This window comes from Choloepus didactylus, chromosome 18, assembly GCF_015220235.1.
Source record: "Choloepus didactylus isolate mChoDid1 chromosome 18, mChoDid1.pri, whole genome shotgun sequence".
Lineage (NCBI taxonomy): Eukaryota > Metazoa > Chordata > Mammalia > Pilosa > Megalonychidae > Choloepus > Choloepus didactylus.
In genome coordinates, this window is record NC_051324.1 from 63,300,213 (window position 1) to 63,319,465 (window position 19,253).

Consider the following 19,253-nt stretch of genomic DNA (forward strand, 5'->3'; position numbering starts at 1 on the left):
TTCCAACATGTTCCTACTTTACCCCAAGAAAGTTACATAATATAGCAACATTTCTGTGAACTTGTTCCTACTATATCCATCAGAATTTAACAGACCATAGTCATTTCTGGGCATCCCCAGAACGTTAAATAGCTTATCTGTTCTTCTTGGATTATTGTTCCCCCTTCCTTAATTGCTCTCTACTGCTAGTTCCCCTACATTCTACATTATAAACCATTTGTTTTACATTTTTCAAAGTTCACATTAGTGGTAGCATATAATATTTCTCTTTTTGTGCCTGGCTTATTTCGCTCAGCATTATGTCTTCAAGGTTCATCCATGTTGTCATATGTTTCACCAGATCGTTCCTTCTTACTGCCGTGTAGTATTCCATCGTGTGTATATACCACATTTTATTTATCCACTCATCTGTTGAAGGACATTTGGGTTGTTTCCATCTCTTGGCAATTGTGAATAATGCTGCTATGAACATTGGCGTGCAGATATCTGTTCGTGTCACTGCTTTCCGATCTTCCGGGTATACACCGAGAAGTGCAATCGCTGGATCGAATGGTAGCTCTATATCTAGTTTTCTAAGGAACTGCCAGACTGACTTCCAGAGTGGCTGAACCATTATACAGTCCCACCAACAGTGAATAAGAGTTCCAATTTCTCCACATCCCCTCCAGCATTTGTAGTTTCCTGTTTGTTTAATGGCAGCCATTCTAACCGGTGTTAGATGGTATCTCATTGTGGTTTTAATTTGCATCTCTCTAATAGCTAGTGAAGCTGAACATTTTCTCCTGTGTTTCTTGGCCATTTGTATTTCCTCTTCTGAGAACTGTCTTTTCATATCTTTTGCCCATTTTATAATTGGGCTGTCTGTACTATTGTCATTGAGTTGTAGGATTTCTTTGTATATGCAAGATATCAGTCTTTTGTCAGATACATGGTTTCCAAAAATTTTTTCCCATTGAGTTGGCTGCCTCTTTACCTTTTTGAGAAATTCCTTTGAGGTGCAGAAACTTCTAAGCTTGAGGAGTTCCCATTTATCTATTTTCTCTTTTGTTGCTTGTGCTTTGGGTGTAAAGTCTAGGAAGTGGCCGCCTAATACAAGGTCTTGAAGATGTTTTCCTACATTATCTTCTAGGAGTTTTATGGTACTTTCTTTTATATTGAGATCTTTGGTCCATTTTGAGTTAATTTTTGTGTAGGGGGTGAGGTAGGGGTCCTCTTTCATTCTTTTGGATATGGATATCCAACTCTCCCAGCCCCATTTGTTGAAAAGACCATTATGACTCAGTTCAGTGACTTTGGGGGCCTTATCAAAGATCAGTCGGCCATAGATCTGAGGGTCTATCTCTGAATTCTCAATTCGATTCCATTGATCTATATGTCTATCTTTGTGCCAGTACCATGCTGTTTTGGCAACTGTGGCTTTATAATAAGCTTCAAAGTCAGGGAGTGTAAGTCCTCCCACTTCGTTTTTCTGTTTTAGAGTGTCTTTAGCAATTGGAGGCATCTTCCCTTTCCAAATAAATTTGATAACTAGCTTTTCCAAGTCTGCAAAGTAGGTTGTTGGAATTTTGATTGGGATTGCATTGAATCTGTAGATGAGTTTGGGTAGAATTGACATCTTAATGACATTTAGCCTTCCTATCCATGAACATGGAATATTTTTCCATCTTTTAAGGTCCCCTTCTATTTCTTTTAGTAGAGTTATGTAGTTTTCTTTGTATAGGTCTTTTACATCTTTGGTTAAGTTTATTCCTAGGTACTTGATTTTTTTAGTTGCTATTGAAAATGGTATCTTTTTCTTGAGTGTCTCTTCAGTTTGTTCATTTCTAGCATATAGAAACATTACTGACTTATGTGCATTAATCTTGTATCCCGCTACTTTGCTAAATTTGTTTATTAGCTCTAGTAGCTGTATCGTCGATTTCTCAGGGTTTTCTAGATATAAGATCATATCATCTGCAAACAATGACAGTTTTACTTCTTCTTTTCCAATTTGGATGCCTTTTATTTCTTTGTCTTGCCGGATTGCCCTGGCTAGCACTTCCAGCACAATGTTGAATAACAGTGGTGACAGCGGGCATCCTTGTCTTGTTCCTGATCTTAGAGGGAAGGCTTTCAGTCTCTCACCATTGAGTACTATGCTGGCTGTGGGTTTTTCATATATGCTCTTTATCATGTTGAGGAAGTTTCCTTCAATTCCTACCTTTTGAAGTGTTTTTATCAAAAACGGATGTTGGATTTTGTCAAATGCTTTTTCAGCATCTACTGAGATGATCAATTGATTTTTCCCTTTCGAGTTTTTAATGTGTTGTAATACATTGATTGTTTTTCTTATGTTGAACCATCCTTGCATGCCTGGAATGAACCCCACTTGGTCATGGTGTATGATTTTTTTAATGTGTCTTTGGATTCGATTTGCAAGTATTTTGTTGAGGATTTTTGCATCTATATTCATTAGGGAGATTGGCCGGTAGTTTTCCTTTTTTGTAGCATCTTTGCCTGGTTTTGGTATTAGATTGATGTTAGCTTCATAAAATGAGTTAGGTAGTGTTCCCTTTTCTTCAATGTTTTGAAAGAGTTTGAGTAAGATTGGTGTCAGTTCTTTCTGGAAAGTTTGGTAGAATTCCCCTGTGAAGCCATGTGGCCCTGGGCATTTATTTGTGGGAAGATTTTTGATGACTGATTGGATCTCTTTGCTTGTGATGGGTTGGTTGAGGTCTTCTATTTCTTCTCTGGTCAGTCTAGGTTGTTCATATGTTTCCAGGAAATTGTCCATTTCTTCTACATTATCCAGTTTGTTGCCATACAGTTGTTGATAGTATCCTCTTATAATTTTTTTAATTTCTTCAGGATCTGCAGTTATGTCACCTTTTTCATTCATTATTTTGTTTATATGGGTCTTCTCTCTTTTTGATTTTGTCAGTCTAGCTAGGGGTTTGTCAATCTTGTTGATCTTCTCAAAGAACCAACTTTTGGTGATATTTATCCTGTCTATTGTTTTTTTGTTCTCTATGTCATTTATTTCTGCTTTAATCCTTGTTATTTCTTTTCTTCTACTTGGTTTAGGATTGGTTTGCTGTTCATTTTCTAGCTTCTTCAGTTGATCCATTAGTTCTTTGATTTTGGCTCTTTCTTCCTTTTTAATATATGCGTTTAGTGCTATAAATTTCCCCCTTAGCACTGCTTTTGCTGCATCCCATAGATTTTGTTATGTTGTGTTCTCATTTTCATTCGTCTCTATATATTTAGCAATTTCTCTTGCTATTTCTTCTTTAACCCACTGATTGTTTAGGAGTGTGTTGTTTAACCTCCAGGTATTTGTGAATTTTCTAAGTCTCTGATGGTTATTGACTTCTAATTGTATTCCATTGTGGTCAGAGAATGTGCTTTGAATAATTTCAATCTTTTTAAATTTATTGAGGCTTGTTTTATGTCCCAGCATATGATCTATTCTGGAGAAAGTTCCGTGAGCACTAGAAAAGTATGTGTATCCTGGTGATTTGGGATGTAATGTCCTGTATATGTCTGTTAAATCTAATTCATTTATCAGATTGTTTAGGTTTTCAGTTTCCTTATTGGTCTTCTGTCTGGTTGATCTATCTATAGGAGAGAGTGATGTGTTGACTTCTCTGACAATTATTGTGGAAACATCAATTGCTTCCTTTAGTTTTGCCAGTGTTTCTCTCATGTATTTTGTGGCACCTTGATTGGGTGCATAGACATTTACGATTGTTATTTCTTCTTGCTGAATTGTCCCTTTTATTAGTATGTAGTGGCCTTCTTTGTCTCTCAAAACATCCCTGCATTTGAAGTCTATTTTATCTGAGATTAATATTGCTACACCTGCTTTCTTTTGGGTGTAGCTTGCATGAAATATTTTTTTCCATCCTTTCACTTTCAGTTTCTTTGTGTCCCTGTGTCTAAGATGAGTCTCTTGTATGCAACATATTGATGGTTCATTTTTTTTGATCCATTCTGCGAATCTATATCTTTTAATTGGGGAGTTTAATCCATTTACATTCAGTGTTATAACCGTGAAGGCATTTCTTGAATCAGCCATCTTATCCTTTGGTTTATGTTTGCCATATTTTTCCCTCTCTCTATTAATATCCTTTATTGTACCCATACCGAATCTCTTTAGTACTGAACCTTTCTCCAAGTCTCTCTGTCCTGTCTTTGTTTCTCTGTCTGTAGGGCTCCCTTTAGTATCTCCAGTAGGGCAGGTCTCTTGTTAGCAAATTCTCTCAGCATTTGTTTGTCTGTGAAAAATTTAAGCTCTCCCTCAAATTTGAAGGAGAGCTTTGCTGGATAAAGTATTCTTGGCTGGAAATTTTTCTCACTCAGAATTTTAAATATATCGTGCCACTGCCTTCTCGCCTCCATGGTGGCTGCTGAGTAGTCACTACTTAGTCTTATGCTGTTTCCTTTGTATGTGGTGAATTGCTTTTCTCTTGCTGCTTTCAGAACTTGCTCCTTCTCTTCTGTGTTTGACAGTGTGATCAGTATATGTCTCGGAGTGGGTTTATTTGGATTTATTCTATTTGGAGTTCGCTGAGCATTTATGATTTGTGTATTTATGTTGTTTAGAAGATTTGGGAAGTTTTCCCCAACAATTTCTTTGAATACTCTTCCTAGACCTTTACCCTTTTCTTCCCCTTCTGGGACACCAATGAGTCTTATATTTGGACCTTTCATATTATCTATCATATCCCTGAGGTCCATTTCGATTTTTTCAATTTTTTTCCCCATTCTTTCTTTTATGGTTTCATTTTCCATTCTGTCATCTTCCAGGTCACTGATTCGTTGTTCAACTTCCTCTAGTCTTGTATTATGAGTGTCCAGAGTCTTTTTAATTTGGTCAACAGTTTCTTTAATTTCCATAAGGTCATCCATTTTTTTATTTAGTCTTGCAATGTCTTCTTTATGCTCTTCTAGGGTCTTCTTGATCTCCTTTGTATCCCGTACTATGGTCTCATTGTTCATCTTTAGTTCTTTGAGTAGCTGCTCTAGGTGCTGTGTCTCTTCAGATCTTTTGATTTGGGTGCTTGGGCTTGGGTTATCCATATCGTCTGGTTTTTTCATATGCTTTATAATTTTCTGTTGTTTTTGGCCTCTTGGCATTTGCTGAACTTGATAGGGTTCTTTTAGGGTTTGTAGACCAATTGAAGTCCTTATCTCTAATTTATCAGATCTACAGCTTCGTGGAGTACACTTTCTCTAACTAACCAGCAGGTGGCGTCCACGAGCCACCTGTTCTCCACAAGCCAGTTCTCCCCTGCTTAGCCTTTTTGGTGAGTGGGGGAGTGAGTCTTGTGGGGCCCAATTGGTGTACCAAGCTTGCGTGTGTAGTTGGTGTTGCCTGCCCTGTATGTGGGGCATGTTTCTGGGCAGTCGGGGAGAGGGGGTGGCCCTAACAATAAAATCTCCCTGGTGATCCTAGAGTTTTAAAGCTGGTGCAATAGTCTAATCCTTCAGTTCAGTCCTGCCACAGTTTGTCTCTGCCACTGACCCACAAGTCCTTGGTATTGGTGTATGGCTCCTGAGACTTGCAAGTGGGCCCCTCTTCCAGGCTGTGCACCCCGGGTCCTCTGTTGAGGGATGACTGTGCTATGTCACAGGTGAGTGCCGTCCCCCCAGGGCAGTTCTGGGCTGCTGGGCTGTGTAGGGAGGCTCCCAGTCTGCTCAAATGATGGCTGAGTGGGGCTTTGTTAATTCACACTGCTCCACCTTCCCAACTCTGGGACAATCAGCTGAGGTTGCAGGGAAGGCTAATGTCCACGCCCAGTTTTGTGGTGTGTGCCTGTTATTTGAAGCACTTCCGTCACACTGGGTTGTCTGGGGCAGCTCTGGGCTATGGGGCTGGCGATGGGCAGGAGTGTTTCCTGTCCACCAGGATGGTGGCTGTGAGCGGACACCCCCCTTTTCTTGGGAAGTTGTGGTGTTTAGTGAATTTTCTCAGCCACTGGATTATTGCGTTTTGTCTCAGAGCTCTCTTAGTTCTGCTCTTGACTTGACGTGCCCAAATTGAAAGTCTTTGAAGCTTTCTGTATTGGGCTTCTTAGAGTAATTGTTTTAGAAAAAGAAAAAAGGATTAAAAAAAAAAAAAAAGGGGCCCTCCTCAGAGATCTAATGGGTTATTGAAATGCTAATAGACAAAGCAACCAGGGCCATTAAGGAAAGGTCCACAGGGCAGAGAGATCAGCTTTTCTTCAGGATTTGCATATGCGCCTCAAGGCCTGAGCTCCGCCCTTCCCCTTTCTGTGTTCACCAGAACTCCAAAAATCCTCTGCTTTTATTTTGGAGTTTTTCGTGTTGTTTTTTTTTTTCTATGCCTGTCTCCTCTCTTCTGGGCTGGCTGCTCTCAGATTCTCTGGTGTCTGGTCTCAGTCTATCTATGGTTGGAGTTTGGATCAGTAGAATGAGTTTCCGATAAGGGCTGCCACTGCAGTTCTCCCTTCTCCTTCCCGGAGCTGACAGCCCCTCCTCCCACGGGACTGAGCCTGGCAGGGAGGGGCGCGGGTCCCCTGGCCGCAAAAACTTACAGATTTCGCTGATCTCAGCAGTTCGACATTTTCATGAGTGTTGTATGAAGTATGCCCAAAGACAGATTGCTCTGTGGTGTCCAGTCCACACAGTTCCTGGCTTTCTACCTACTTTCCTGGAGGAGTATCTAAAACAAACAGCTCACCAGTCTGCCATCTTGCCCCGCCCTAGTTAATTCTTCTCTAAACTTTTTGAATTGATTTAGCATTAGTTGTTTAAGTTCCTGTATCTCAGTTGAAGTGTATGTTTGTTCCTTTGACTGGGCCATAACTTTGATTTTCTTAGTGTAGGTTGTAATTTTCTGTTGTCTAGGCATGGTTTCCTTGGTTATCCAAATCAGGTTTTCCCAGACCAGAACAGGCTCAGGTCCCAGAGGGAAGAAATATTCAGTATCTGGTTTCCCTGCAGGTGTGTCTTAGAAAATTGCTCCATCCTTTGATGTCTCGGGTCACTATGCTTTTCTGCCCAGCAGGTGATGCCTGTTAGCCTATAATTCTTGACTGGTGTGAGGAGGTATGGCCGTGTTCCCCCAGGCTCTGGGGTCTGGTTCTGAATGGAAAGGGCCCCACCCCTTTCCTCCTAGAGAAGACAGACCCCTCAGGTGGAGGTCATTAGCATTTCAATGGTCTCGCTCTCTGCTTGTGCTGTCTCCACCCTTCCCAGAGTCACAGCTCTGGAAACTGAAAATGACTGGGGCTTTCTCCACTGAGCTGAAAAAGAAACAGATAGTCCCCTTCAGACCCAGTCCAAGGTGACCCTTCAGCTCTGCCAGGTCAGTTGTCACCCAAAGCCTCTGTTTTTTGGGGATGCGTACCTGTAGTGAGCAGTTCACACTCGCTACTTAAAACCCCAGTTGGAGCTCAGCTGAGCTATATTCGCTTGCTGGGATTGAGCTTCTCTCCGGCACCACGAGGCTTTGCAGCTCGGGCTATGGGGAAGGGGGTCTCATGACTTGGTTCCGCAGGTTTTACTTACAGATTTTATGCTGTGTTCTCGGGCATTCCTCCCAATTCAGGTTGGTGTATGATGAGTGGATGGTCTCGTTTGTCCCCCCGCAGTTATTCTGGATTATTTACTAGTTGTTTCTGTTTTTTTGTAGTTGTTCCAGGGGGATTACTTAGCTTCCACTCCTTTCTATGCCACCATCTTGCCCGAGTCCCATTTGGAAGATTTTTTTCAGCTTTATCTCCTCTCAAATATTCTGTCAAATTTGAAATTTTTGCTATTGTATTTTTAATTTCCAAGAACTCATTCTTATTCTCTAATTATTCCTTTTCTTAGCCTATCATTTGGTAGTAATATAACTATTTCTCTGAGGATATTGATTGTTGTTTTAAAAAATCTTCTGATGCCTGCATTGTCTTTATTCCCATAGAATTTTTTCTCTTGGCTTGTTTTCATCTCTTTTTATTTACGTTAAAAGCTTATGTCAAATGTCTGTCTATCCTTGACTGTCCATTTACTTTTATTAGTGAGACACTAAAATGCAAACTCTGCGCGGGTGGGTGAGGGAGGGTCTTGTCAGTTGGCGTCTTCGCTGTGGAGTGATCAGGGAGGAGTCAGGTATTTCACAGGCAGACTTTCAAATGTCAGGGTCCACAGGATTTTCTCTTGGACCACTCAGTTTGCCTAGAGAGAAATCTTCCAGTTTCCTGCCTGTATGAGTGGGTGGTGGTATGTCTGAGTGCTGGAATTCTTGAACCCAAGGGGAGGCAGAGCCAGGACCACCAAGAGTGAGTTCAGACCCAGAGGAATCATTTTTTTTTTTTTTTTGCCCCCACCCTCACCCCTGCCCCAGCAGAAGCAGACCTGCCAAAAATCTTTACATGGGCTTTGCATTGATATGGTGGGGTCCCAGTCCTCTTTCAGGCTATGTGCCTGGTGATTATTAATGGACTTTCTGGTCCATTCAAAAGCCAATATTGAACATTTATATCAAGGCTTCCACTTAAGTCCCTGCTTTTGTTACAACAAGCTGGGCCTGCTGCCCTGAGCCCAGAGCCTGTCTGCTTTGACCTCTAAGAGAGGAAGATTCTAGTTCTCAGTCTGGGTGGGATCTCCTCCCAACTGCTTTGGGAAGGGGTGGGCAAGGCGATGGGTGGGGATGGGGTGATATAAGGGTCTAATTACAATGTTTATTGTCTTTTCACCACTCTCTCCATCTTCTACTCCATCTGCAGAGGTGTCCGCTGCCTACAATCCCTGCGTCTTTCTAGGAGTCTCTGCAGGCTTTAGTTCCAGAATCTCTCTTTTGCCAGCTCAGTTGCCTCGTATTCATCCACTGCCCAGTTCCCGCTACTGTTGGTGTCTTTTCTTTGCTGCCCTCTCCCTCTCTTTCCGTTTCAACTTGGGGGTCATATTTTTTTCCCTCTGCTGTTAGTTTAGTGTGGTGTTAGGGAACACTGGAGATAAACATATTTTCCATCTGCCTTGTTTACCCGAAACCTTCACTCTTATTGCTGTTATCTCATCTAATATCTAATCCTTCTACAGGCCTTTGGAATTATTATCACCATTTTATGGGTCCAGAATGGCAGGCAGAAATGGAGTTGAGAGGTCACTCTGGAGGGTATCCTTATGTGCTATATAGATACCACCTTTTAGTCTTTACTGTGTTGGGATGGCTAGAGGGAAATACCTGAAGCTGTCGAACTGCAACCCAGTGACCTTGATTCTTGAAGATGATTGTATAACTGTGTAGACTGCACAGTGTGACCATATGATTGTGAAAACCTTGTGGCTCCCACTCCCTTTATCCAGTGTATGGACTGATGAGTACAAAAATGGGGACAAAAACTAAATGAATAATCAGGGGGGTTGGGGGAAATGGGATGTTTTGGGTGTTCTTTTCTACTTTAATTTTTATTCTTATTTTTTTTTTTGAGTAACGAAAATGTTCAACCATTAATTGTGGTGATGAATGCACAATGATGGTACTGTGAACAAGTGACTGCACACTGTGGATGATTGTATGGTATGTGAATATATCTCAATAAAATTGAATTAAAAAAAAAGAATGAGAGGCAGGGGGAGGGCCCAAGTCATAGCCATTAGTGGTGGAGCCAGGATGAGGCCTACGTCCATTTTCTCCACATTGTGAATCTTTTGCCTGTTGTATTAGAGGCAAATATTTCCCCCGTTCTCTCACATTTTTAGTAATTCTCTATTACTTTGTATCTGTTTTATTCCATTACACATACATCTTGGTTATTTTTATCTAAAATAACATGATTTTTTGATTATAATTTTGTAAAAAATCCTACTGACTCATCAAGAGTCAAGCGTTGCAGAACAGCACAAAAAAGACAGAAAAAAGGACCTGAGTTCCCACCAACCAGTGATAACTGCTCTTAATATTTTGGTGAACAGCTTTTCAGAAACTTCTTTCTGCATATGCACACATATAGATATATACAATTTTATATAAATTAGATCATTCTCCATACATTCTTCTATAACCTACTTTTTTAGATACAATAAATCTTCTGGATCTTTTCCCATGTCAGTAAGTTTAGATCATCACTGGGAATGAATGCAAAGTATTTCTTGGCAATATCTGTCATAGTTTTCTTACCAATCCTCTAGTAATGGATTTTTAAGAGTTCTAATTTTTTACTATTGCAAAGCATACAGAAATAAACATTCTCATGTAATTCCTAGCAATGTAACTGCTGAGTTAAAAGGTGGGCTCATTTATATTTTGATACATATTGCCAAACTGCCCTCTAGAAGTGTTACCTGCTAGATCTTCATTTTTATATAGTAATTTCAATTTCTCTTTACTTTTTGATGCCTTCTATTACTTCAAACTTTAGTAAATTACGTTTTCAAAAATCTGGCATAACTTTATGTCATTTTAAAAAATGTCATTTGATTAAAAAATATAAAACTGTAGTCTAACTGGAGCACAAAAGTTTTTGCTTTCCAGTTTTGATTAGAAATCAAGTGACAAATCTTTTCTTCAGGTCAGAAAGCAGATGTGGTACAGTCTATTCTTTTTTTTTTTTTTTTTTTTTTAATCATCATTTTATTGAGATATATTCACATACCACGCAGTCATACAAAACAAATTGTACTTTCGATTGTTTACAGTACCATTACATAGTTGTACATTCATCACCTAAATCAATCCCTGACACCTTCATTAGCACACACACAAAAATAACAAGAATAATAATTAGAGTGAAAAAGAGCAATTGAAGTAAAAAAGAACACTGGGTACCTTTGTCTGTTTGTTTGCTTCCCCTACTTTTCTACACATCCATCCATAAACTAGACAAAGTGGAGTTTGGTCCTTATGGCATTCCCAATCCCACTGTCACCCCTCATAAGCTACATTTTTATACAACTGTCTTCGAGATTCATGGGTTCTGGGTTGTAGTTTAATAGTTTCAGGTATCCACCACCAGCTACCCCAATTCTTTAGAACCTAAAAAAGGTTGTCTAAAGTGTGCGTAAGAGTGCCCACCAGAGTGATCTCTCGGCTCGTTTTGGAATCTCTCTGCCACTGAAGCTTATTTCATTTCCTTTCACATCCCCCTTTTGGTCAAGAAGATGTTCTCCATCCCACGATGCCGGGTCTACATTCCTCCCCGGGAGTCATATTCCACGTTGCCAGGGAGATTCACTTCCCTGGGTGTCTGATCCCACGTAGGGGGGAGGGCAGTGATTTCACCTTTCAAGTTGGCTTAGCCAGAGAGAGAGGGCCACATCTGAGCAACAAAGAGGCATTCAGGAGGAGACTCTTAGGCACAAATACAGGGAGGCCTAGCCTCTCCTTTGCAGCAACCGTCTTCCCAAGGGTAAAACTTATGGTAGAGGGCTCAACCCATCAAACCACCAGTCCCGTATGTCTGTGGTCATGTTAGCAACCATGGAGGTGGGGTAGGCGAATACCCCTGCATTCTCCACAGGCTCCTCAAGGGGGCACTACATCTTTTTTTTTTTTTTTTTCCTTGTTTGTCTTTTTTCTTTTTTTTTTTTTTTTTTTAACTTTCCCTTCTTTTTTAAATCAACTGTATGAAAAAAAAAGTTAAAAAGAAAACAAACATACAATAAAAGAACATTTCAAAGAGACCATAACAAGGGAGTAAGAAAAAGACAACTAACCTAAGATAACTGCTTAACTTCCAACATGTTCCTACTTTACCCCAAGAAAGTTACATAATATAGCAACATTTCAGTGAACTTGTTCCTACTACATCCATCAGAAATTAACAGACCATAGTCATTTCTGGGCATCCCCAGAACGTTAAATAGCTTATCTGTTCTTCTTGGATTATTGTTCCCCCTTCCTTAATTGCTCTCTACTGCTAGTTCCCCTACATTCTACATTATAAACCATTTGTTTTACATTTTTCAAAGTTCACATTAGTGGTAGCATATAATATTTCTCTTTTTGTGCCTGGCTTATTTCGCTCAGCATTATGTCTTCAAGGTTCATCCATGTTGTCATATGTTTCACCAGATCGTTCCTTCTTACTGCCGCGTAGTATTCCATCGTGTGTATATACCACATTTTATTTATCCACTCATCTGTTGAAGGACATTTGGGTTGTTTCCATCTCTTGGCAATTGTGAATAATGCTGCTATGAACATTGGCGTGCAGATATCTGTTCGTGTCACTGCTTTCCGATCTTCCGGGTATATACCGAGAAGTGCAATCGCTGGATCGAATGGTAGCTCTATATCTAGTTTTCTAAGGAACTGCCAGACTGACTTCCAGAGTGGCTGAACCATTATACAGTCCCACCAACAATGAATAAGAGTTCCAATTTCTCCACATCCCCTCCAGCATTTGTAGTTTCCTGTTTGTTTAATGGCAGCCATTCTAACCGGTGTTAGATGGTATCTCATTGTGGTCTTAATTTGCATCTCTCTAATAGCTAGTGAAGCTGAACATTTTTTCATGTGTTTCTTGGCCATTTGTATTTCCTCTTCAGAGAACTGTCTTTTCATATCTTTTGCCCATTTTATAATTGGGCTGTCTGTACTATTGTCATTGAGTTGTAGGATTTCTTTGTATATGCAAGATATCAGTCTTTTGTCAGATACATGGTTTCCAAAAATTTTTTCCCATTGAGTTGGCTGCCTCTTTACCTTTTTGAGAAATTCCTTTGAGGTGCAGAAACTTCTAAGCTTGAGGAGTTCCCATTTATCTATTTTCTCTTTTGTTGCTTGTGCTTTGGGTGTAAAGTCTAGGAAGTGGCCTCCTAATACAAGGTCTTGAAGATGTTTTCCTACATTATCTTCTAGGAGTTTTATGGTACTTTCTTTTATATTGAGATCTTTGGTCCATTTTGAGTTAATTTTTGTGTAGGGGGTGAGGTAGGGGTCCTCTTTCATTCTTTTGGATATGGATATCCAACTCTCCCAGCCCCATTTGTTGAAAAGACCATTATGGCTCAGTTCGGTGACTTTGGGGGCCTTATCAAAGATCAGTCGGCCATAGATCTGAGGGTCTATCTCTGAATTCTCAATTCGATTCCATTGATCTATATGTCTATCTTTGTGCCAGTACCATGCTGTCTTGGCAACTGTGGCTTTATAATAAGCTTCAAAGTCAGGGAGTGTAAGTCCTCCCACTTCGTTTTTCTTTTTTAGAGTGTCTTTAGCAATTCGAGGCATCTTCCCTTTCCAAATAAATTTGATAACTAGCTTTTCCAAGTCTGCAAAGTAGGTTGTTGGAATTTTGATTGGGATTGCATTGAATCTGTAGATGAGTTTGGGTAGAATTGACATCTTAATGACATTTAGCCTTCCTATCCATGAACATGGAATATTTTTCCATCTTTTAAGGTCCCCTTCTATTTCTTTTAGTAGAGTTATGTAGTTTTCTTTGTATAGGTCTTTTACATCTTTGGTTAAGTTTATTCCTAGGTACTTGATTTTTTTAGTTGCTATTGAAAATGGTATCTTTTTCTTGAGTGTCTCTTCAGTTTGTTCATTTCTAGCATATAGAAACATTACTGACTTATGTGCATTAATCTTGTATCCCGCTACTTTGCTAAATTTGTTTATTAGCTCTAGTAGGTGTATCGTTGATTTCTCAGGGTTTTCTAGATATAAGATCATATCATCTGCAAACAATGACAGTTTTACTTCTTCTTTTCCAATTTGGATGCCTTTTATTTCTTTGTCTTGCCGGATTGCCCTGGCTAGCACTTCCAGCACAATGCTGAATAACAGTGGTGACAGCGGGCATCCTTGTCTTGTTCCTGATCTTAGAGGGAAGGCTGTCAGTCTCTCACCATTGAGTACTATGCTGGCTGTGGGTTTTTCATATATGCTCTTTATCATGTTGAGGAAGTTTCCTTCAATTCCTACCTTTTGAAGTGTTTTTATCAAAAAGGGATGTTGGATTTTGTCAAATGCTTTTTCAGCATCTATTGAGATGATCAATTGATTTTTCCCTTTCGCGTTTTTAATGTGTTGTAATACATTGATTGTTTTTCTTATGTTGAACCATCCTTGCATGCCTGGAATGAACCCCACTTGGTCATGGTGTATGATTTTTTTAATGTGTCTTTGGATTCGATTTGCAAGTATTTTGTTGAGGATTTTTGCATCTATATTCATTAGGGAGATTGGCCGGTAGTTTTCCTTTTTTGTAGCATCTTTGCCTGGTTTTGGTATTAGATTGATGTTAGCTTCATAAAATGAGTTAGGTAGTGTTCCATTTTTTTCAATGTTTTGAAAGAGTTTGAGTAAGATTGGTGTCAGTTCTTTCTGGAAAGTTTGGTAGAATTCCCCTGTGAAGCCATCTGGCCCTGGGCATTTATTTGTGGGAAGATTTTTGATGACTGATTGGATCTCTTTGCTTGTGATGGGTTGGTTGAGGTCTTCTATTTCTTCTCTGGTCAGTCTAGGTTGTTCATATGTTTCCAGGAAATTGTCCATTTCTTCTACATTATCCAGTTTGTTGCCATACAGTTGTTCATAATATCCTCTTATAATTTTTTTAATTTCTTCAGGATCTGCAGTTATGTCACCTTTTTCATTCATTATTTTGTTTATATGGGTCTTCTCTCTTTTTGATTTTGTCAGTCTAGCTAGGGGCTTGTCGATCTTGTTGATCTTCTCAAAGAACCAACTTTTGGTGATATTTATCCTGTCTATTGTTTTTTTGTTCTCTATGTCATTTATTTCTGCTTTAATCCTTGTTATTTCTTTTCTTGTACTTGGTTTAGGATTGGTTTGCTGTTCATTTTCTAGCTTCTTCAGTTGATCCATTAGTTCTTTGATTTTGGCTCTTTCTTCCTTTTTAATATATGCGTTTAGTGCTATAAATTTCCCCCTTAGCACTGCTTTTGCTGCATCCCATAGGTTTTGGTATGTTGTGTTCTCATTTTCATTCGTCTCTATATATTTAGCAATTTCTCTTGCTATTTCTTCTTTAACCCACTGATTGTTTAGGAGTGCGTTGTTTAACCTCCAGGTATTTGTGAATTTTCTAAGTCTCTGATGGTTATTGACTTCTAATTGTATTCCATTGTGGTCAGAGAATGTGCTTTGAATAATTTCAATCTTTTTAAATTTATTGAGGCTTGTTTTATGTCCCAGCATATGATCTATTCTGGAGAAAGTTCCGTGAGCACTAGAAAAGTATGTGTATCCTGGTGATTTGGGATGTAATGTCCTGTAGATGTCTGTTAAATCTAATTCATTTATCAGATTGTTTAGGTTTTCAATTTCCTTATTGGTCTTCTGTCTGGTTGATCTATCTATAGGAGAGAGTGATGTGTTGAAGTCTCCCACAATTATTGTGGAAACATCAATTGCTTCCTTTAGTTTTGCCAATGTTTCTCTCATGTATTTTGTGGCACCTTGATTGGGTGCATAGACATTTACGATTGTTATTTCTTCTTGCTGAATTGTCCCTTTTATTAGTATGTAGTGGCCTTCTTTGTCTCTCAAAACATCCCTGCATTTGAAGTCTATTTTATCTGAGATTAATATTGATACACCTGCTTTCTTTTGGCTGTAGCTTGCATGAAATATTTTTTTCCATCCTTTCACTTTCAGTTTCTTTGTGTCCCTGTGTCTAAGATGAGTCTCTTGTATGCAACATATTGATGGTTCATTTTTTTTGATCCATTCTGTGAATCTATATCTTTTAATTGGGGAGTTTAATCCATTTACATTCAACGTTAAAACCGTGAAGGCATTTCTTGAATCGGCCATCTTATCCTTCGGATTATGTTTGCCATATTTTTCCCTCTCTCTATTAATATCCTTTATTGTACCCATACCGAATCTCTTTAGTACTGAACCTTTCTCCAAGTCTCTCTGTCCTGTCTTTGTTTCTCTGTCTGTAGGGCTCCCTTTAGTATCTCCAGTAGGGCAGGTCTCTTGTTAGCAAATTCTCTCAGCATTTCTTTGTCTGTGAAAAATTTAAGCTCTCCCTCAAATTTGAAGGAGAGCTTTGCTGGATAAAGTATTCTTGGCTGGAAATTCCTCTCACTCAGAATTTTAAATATATCATGCCACTGCCTTCTCGCCTCCATGGTGGCTGCTGAGTAGTCACTACTTAGTCTTATGCTGTTTCCTTTGTATGTGGTGAATTGCTTTTCTCTTGCTGCTTTCAGAACTTGCTCCTTCTCTTCTATGTTTGACAGTGTGATCAGTATATGTCTCGGAGTGGGTTTATTTGGATTTATTCTATTTGGAGTTCGCTGAGCATTTATGATTTGTGTATTTATGTTGTTTAGAAGATTTGGGAAGTTTTCCCCAACAATTTCTTTGAATACTCTTCCTAGACCTTTACCCTTTTCTTCCCCTTCTGGGACACCAATGAGTCTTATATTTGGACGTTTCATATTATCTATCATATCCCTGAGGTCCATTTTGAGTTTTTCAATTTTTTTCCCCATTCTTTCTTTTATGCTTTCATTTTCCATTCTGTCATCTTCCAGGTCACTGATTCGTTGTTCAACTTCCTCTAGTCTTGTACTATGAGTGTCCAGAATCTTTTTAATTTGGTCAACAGTTTCTTTAATTTCCATAAGATCATCCATTTTTTTATTTAGTCTTGCAATGTCTTCTTTATGCTCTTCTAGGGTCTTCTTGATTTCCTTCATATCCCGTACTATGGTCTCATTGTTCATCTTTAGTTCTTTGAGTAGCTGCTCTAGGTGCTGTGTCTCTTCTGGTCTTTTGATTTGGGTGCTTGGGCTTGGGTTATCCATATCGTCTGGTTTTTTCATATGCTTTATAATTTTCTGTTGTTTTTGGCCTCGTGGCATTTGCTGAACTTGATAGGGTTCTTTTAGGGTTTGTAGACCAGTTGAAGTCCTTATCTCTAATTTATCAGATCTACAGCTTCGTGGAGTACACTTTCTCTAACTAACCAGCAGGTGGCGTCCACGAGCCACCTGTTCTCCACAAGCCAGATCTCCCCTGCTTAGCCTTTTTGGTGAGTGGGGGAGTGAGTCTTGTGGGGCCCAATTGGTGTACCAAGCTTGCGTGTGTAGTTGGTGTTGCCTGCCCTGCATGTGGGGCGTGTTTCTGGGCAGTCGGGGAGGGGGGGTGGCCCTAACAATCAAATCTCCCTGATGATCCTAGAGTTTTAAAGCTGCTGCAATAGTCTAATCCTTCAGTTCAGTCCTGCCACAGTTTGTCTCTGCCACTGACCCACAAGTCTTTCGTATTGGCGTATGGCTCCTGAGACTTGCAAGTGGGCCCCTCTTCCAGGCTGTGCACCCCGGGTCCTCTGTTGAGGGATGACTGTGCTATGTCACAGGTGAGTGCCGTCCCCCCAGGGCAGTTCTGGGCTGCTGGGCTGTGTTGGGAGGCTCCCAGTCTGCTCAAATGATGGCTGAATGGGGCTTTGTTAATTCACACTGCTCCCCCTTCCCAGCTCTGGGACATTCAGCTGAGGTTGCAGGGAAGGCTAATGTCCACGCCCAGTTTTGTGGTGTGTGCCTGTTATTTGAAGCACTTCCGTCACACTGGGTTGTCTGGGGCAGCTCTGGGCTATGGGGCTGGCGATGGGCAGGAGTGTTTCCTGTCCACCAGGATGGTGGCTGTGAGCGGACACCCCCCTTTTCTTGGGAAGTTGTGTTGTTTAGTGAATTTTCTCAGCCACTGGATTATTGCCTTTTGTCTCAGAGCTCTCTTAGTTCTGCTCTTGACTTGATGTGCCCAAATTTCAGTTCTTTGAAGCTTTCTGTATTGAGCTTCTTAGAGTAATTGTTTTAGAAAAAGCAAAAAGGATTTAAAAAAAAAAAAAAAAAAAAAAAAAACGGCCCACCTCAGAGATCTAATGGGTTATTGAAATGCTAATAGACAAAGCAACCAGGGCCATTAAGGAAAGGTGCACAGGGCAGAGAGATCAGCTTTGCTTCGGGATTTGCATATGCGCCTCAAGGCCTGATCTCCGCCCTTCCCCTTTCTGTGTTCACCAGAACTCCAAAAATCCTCTGCTTTTATTTTGGAGTTTTTCGTGTTGTTTTTTTTCTATGCCTGTCTCCTCTCTGCTGGGCTGGCTGCTCTCAGTGTCTCTGGTGTCTGGTCTCAGTCTATCTATGGTTGGAGTTTGAATCAGTAGAATGAGTTTCCGATAAGAGCAGCCACTGCAATTCTCCCTTCTCCTTCCTGGAGCTGACAGCCCCTCCTCCCCCGGGACTGAGCCTGGCAGGGAGGGGCGCGGGTCCCCTGGCCGCAAAAACTTACAGATTTCGCTGATCTCAGCAGTTCCACGTTTTCATGAGTGTTGTATGAAGTATGCCCAAAGACAGATTGCTCTGTGGTGTCCAGTCCACGCAGTTCCTGGCTTTTTACCTACTTTCCTGGAGGAGTAACTAAAACATACAGCTCACCAGTCTGCCATCTTGCCCCGCCTCCCAGTCTATTCTTATAATGATTTATTTATCAGTCTTTAACTATACTAGTTAGTTATGAATCATTCTTGGATAAAATGAAAAAAAAATACAGCAGAAATATATAAGTAAAAAGCCCATGTAGTTATTTTACCTTCAAATCCATTCCTCTTCCCAGAAGTAACTTGTATTTATCACTTTGGTGTGTACCTTTCCATTTTTTTCCCTCTGCACTATGTTTACAACATGTACATATAGAAACACATAGATCTGTTGTATATTTGTTTTGACATAAATGTGACCACACATATGTATTCTGCATATTGCTTTTTCACTCAGTTACATGAGTTAGAAGCTTCTGTATGCCAGTTTCTCTTTCAATGTGTAGACTTACCTCATTCTTTTTAACTGTCATATAGTATTCCATAACATAGATATACAATAGTTTATTCAGTCATTTCCAATTGATGGACTTTCAGGTTTTTTCACTATTAAGAACAATGATGCAGTCAGCTACTTTGTATATGTGCCTCTTTTGGAAACTTTCTCTAGGAGAGATAAAGGAAGTAGAATTGCTGGGTCAAAGGAGAAGCATATTTGAAGTATAGTTTCATTTAGATCATTGTTTTTCAAACTTTATTTCATTATTGGCCCCACTCCCCAGAAAAAATAAAATTAAATTATTAAATTGTATTAATTACTGTGCCGGTTTGAAACTGTTGTGTACCCCAGGAAAGACTATGTACTTTAATGTCATCTTGTGGGGTCAGACTTATTATGGGTGGGATCTTTTGATTAGGTTGTCTCCATGGAGATGTGACCCACCCAACTATAGGTGAGACATTTTGACAAGATTATTTCCATGGAGGTATGGCCCTGCCTAATCAGGGTGG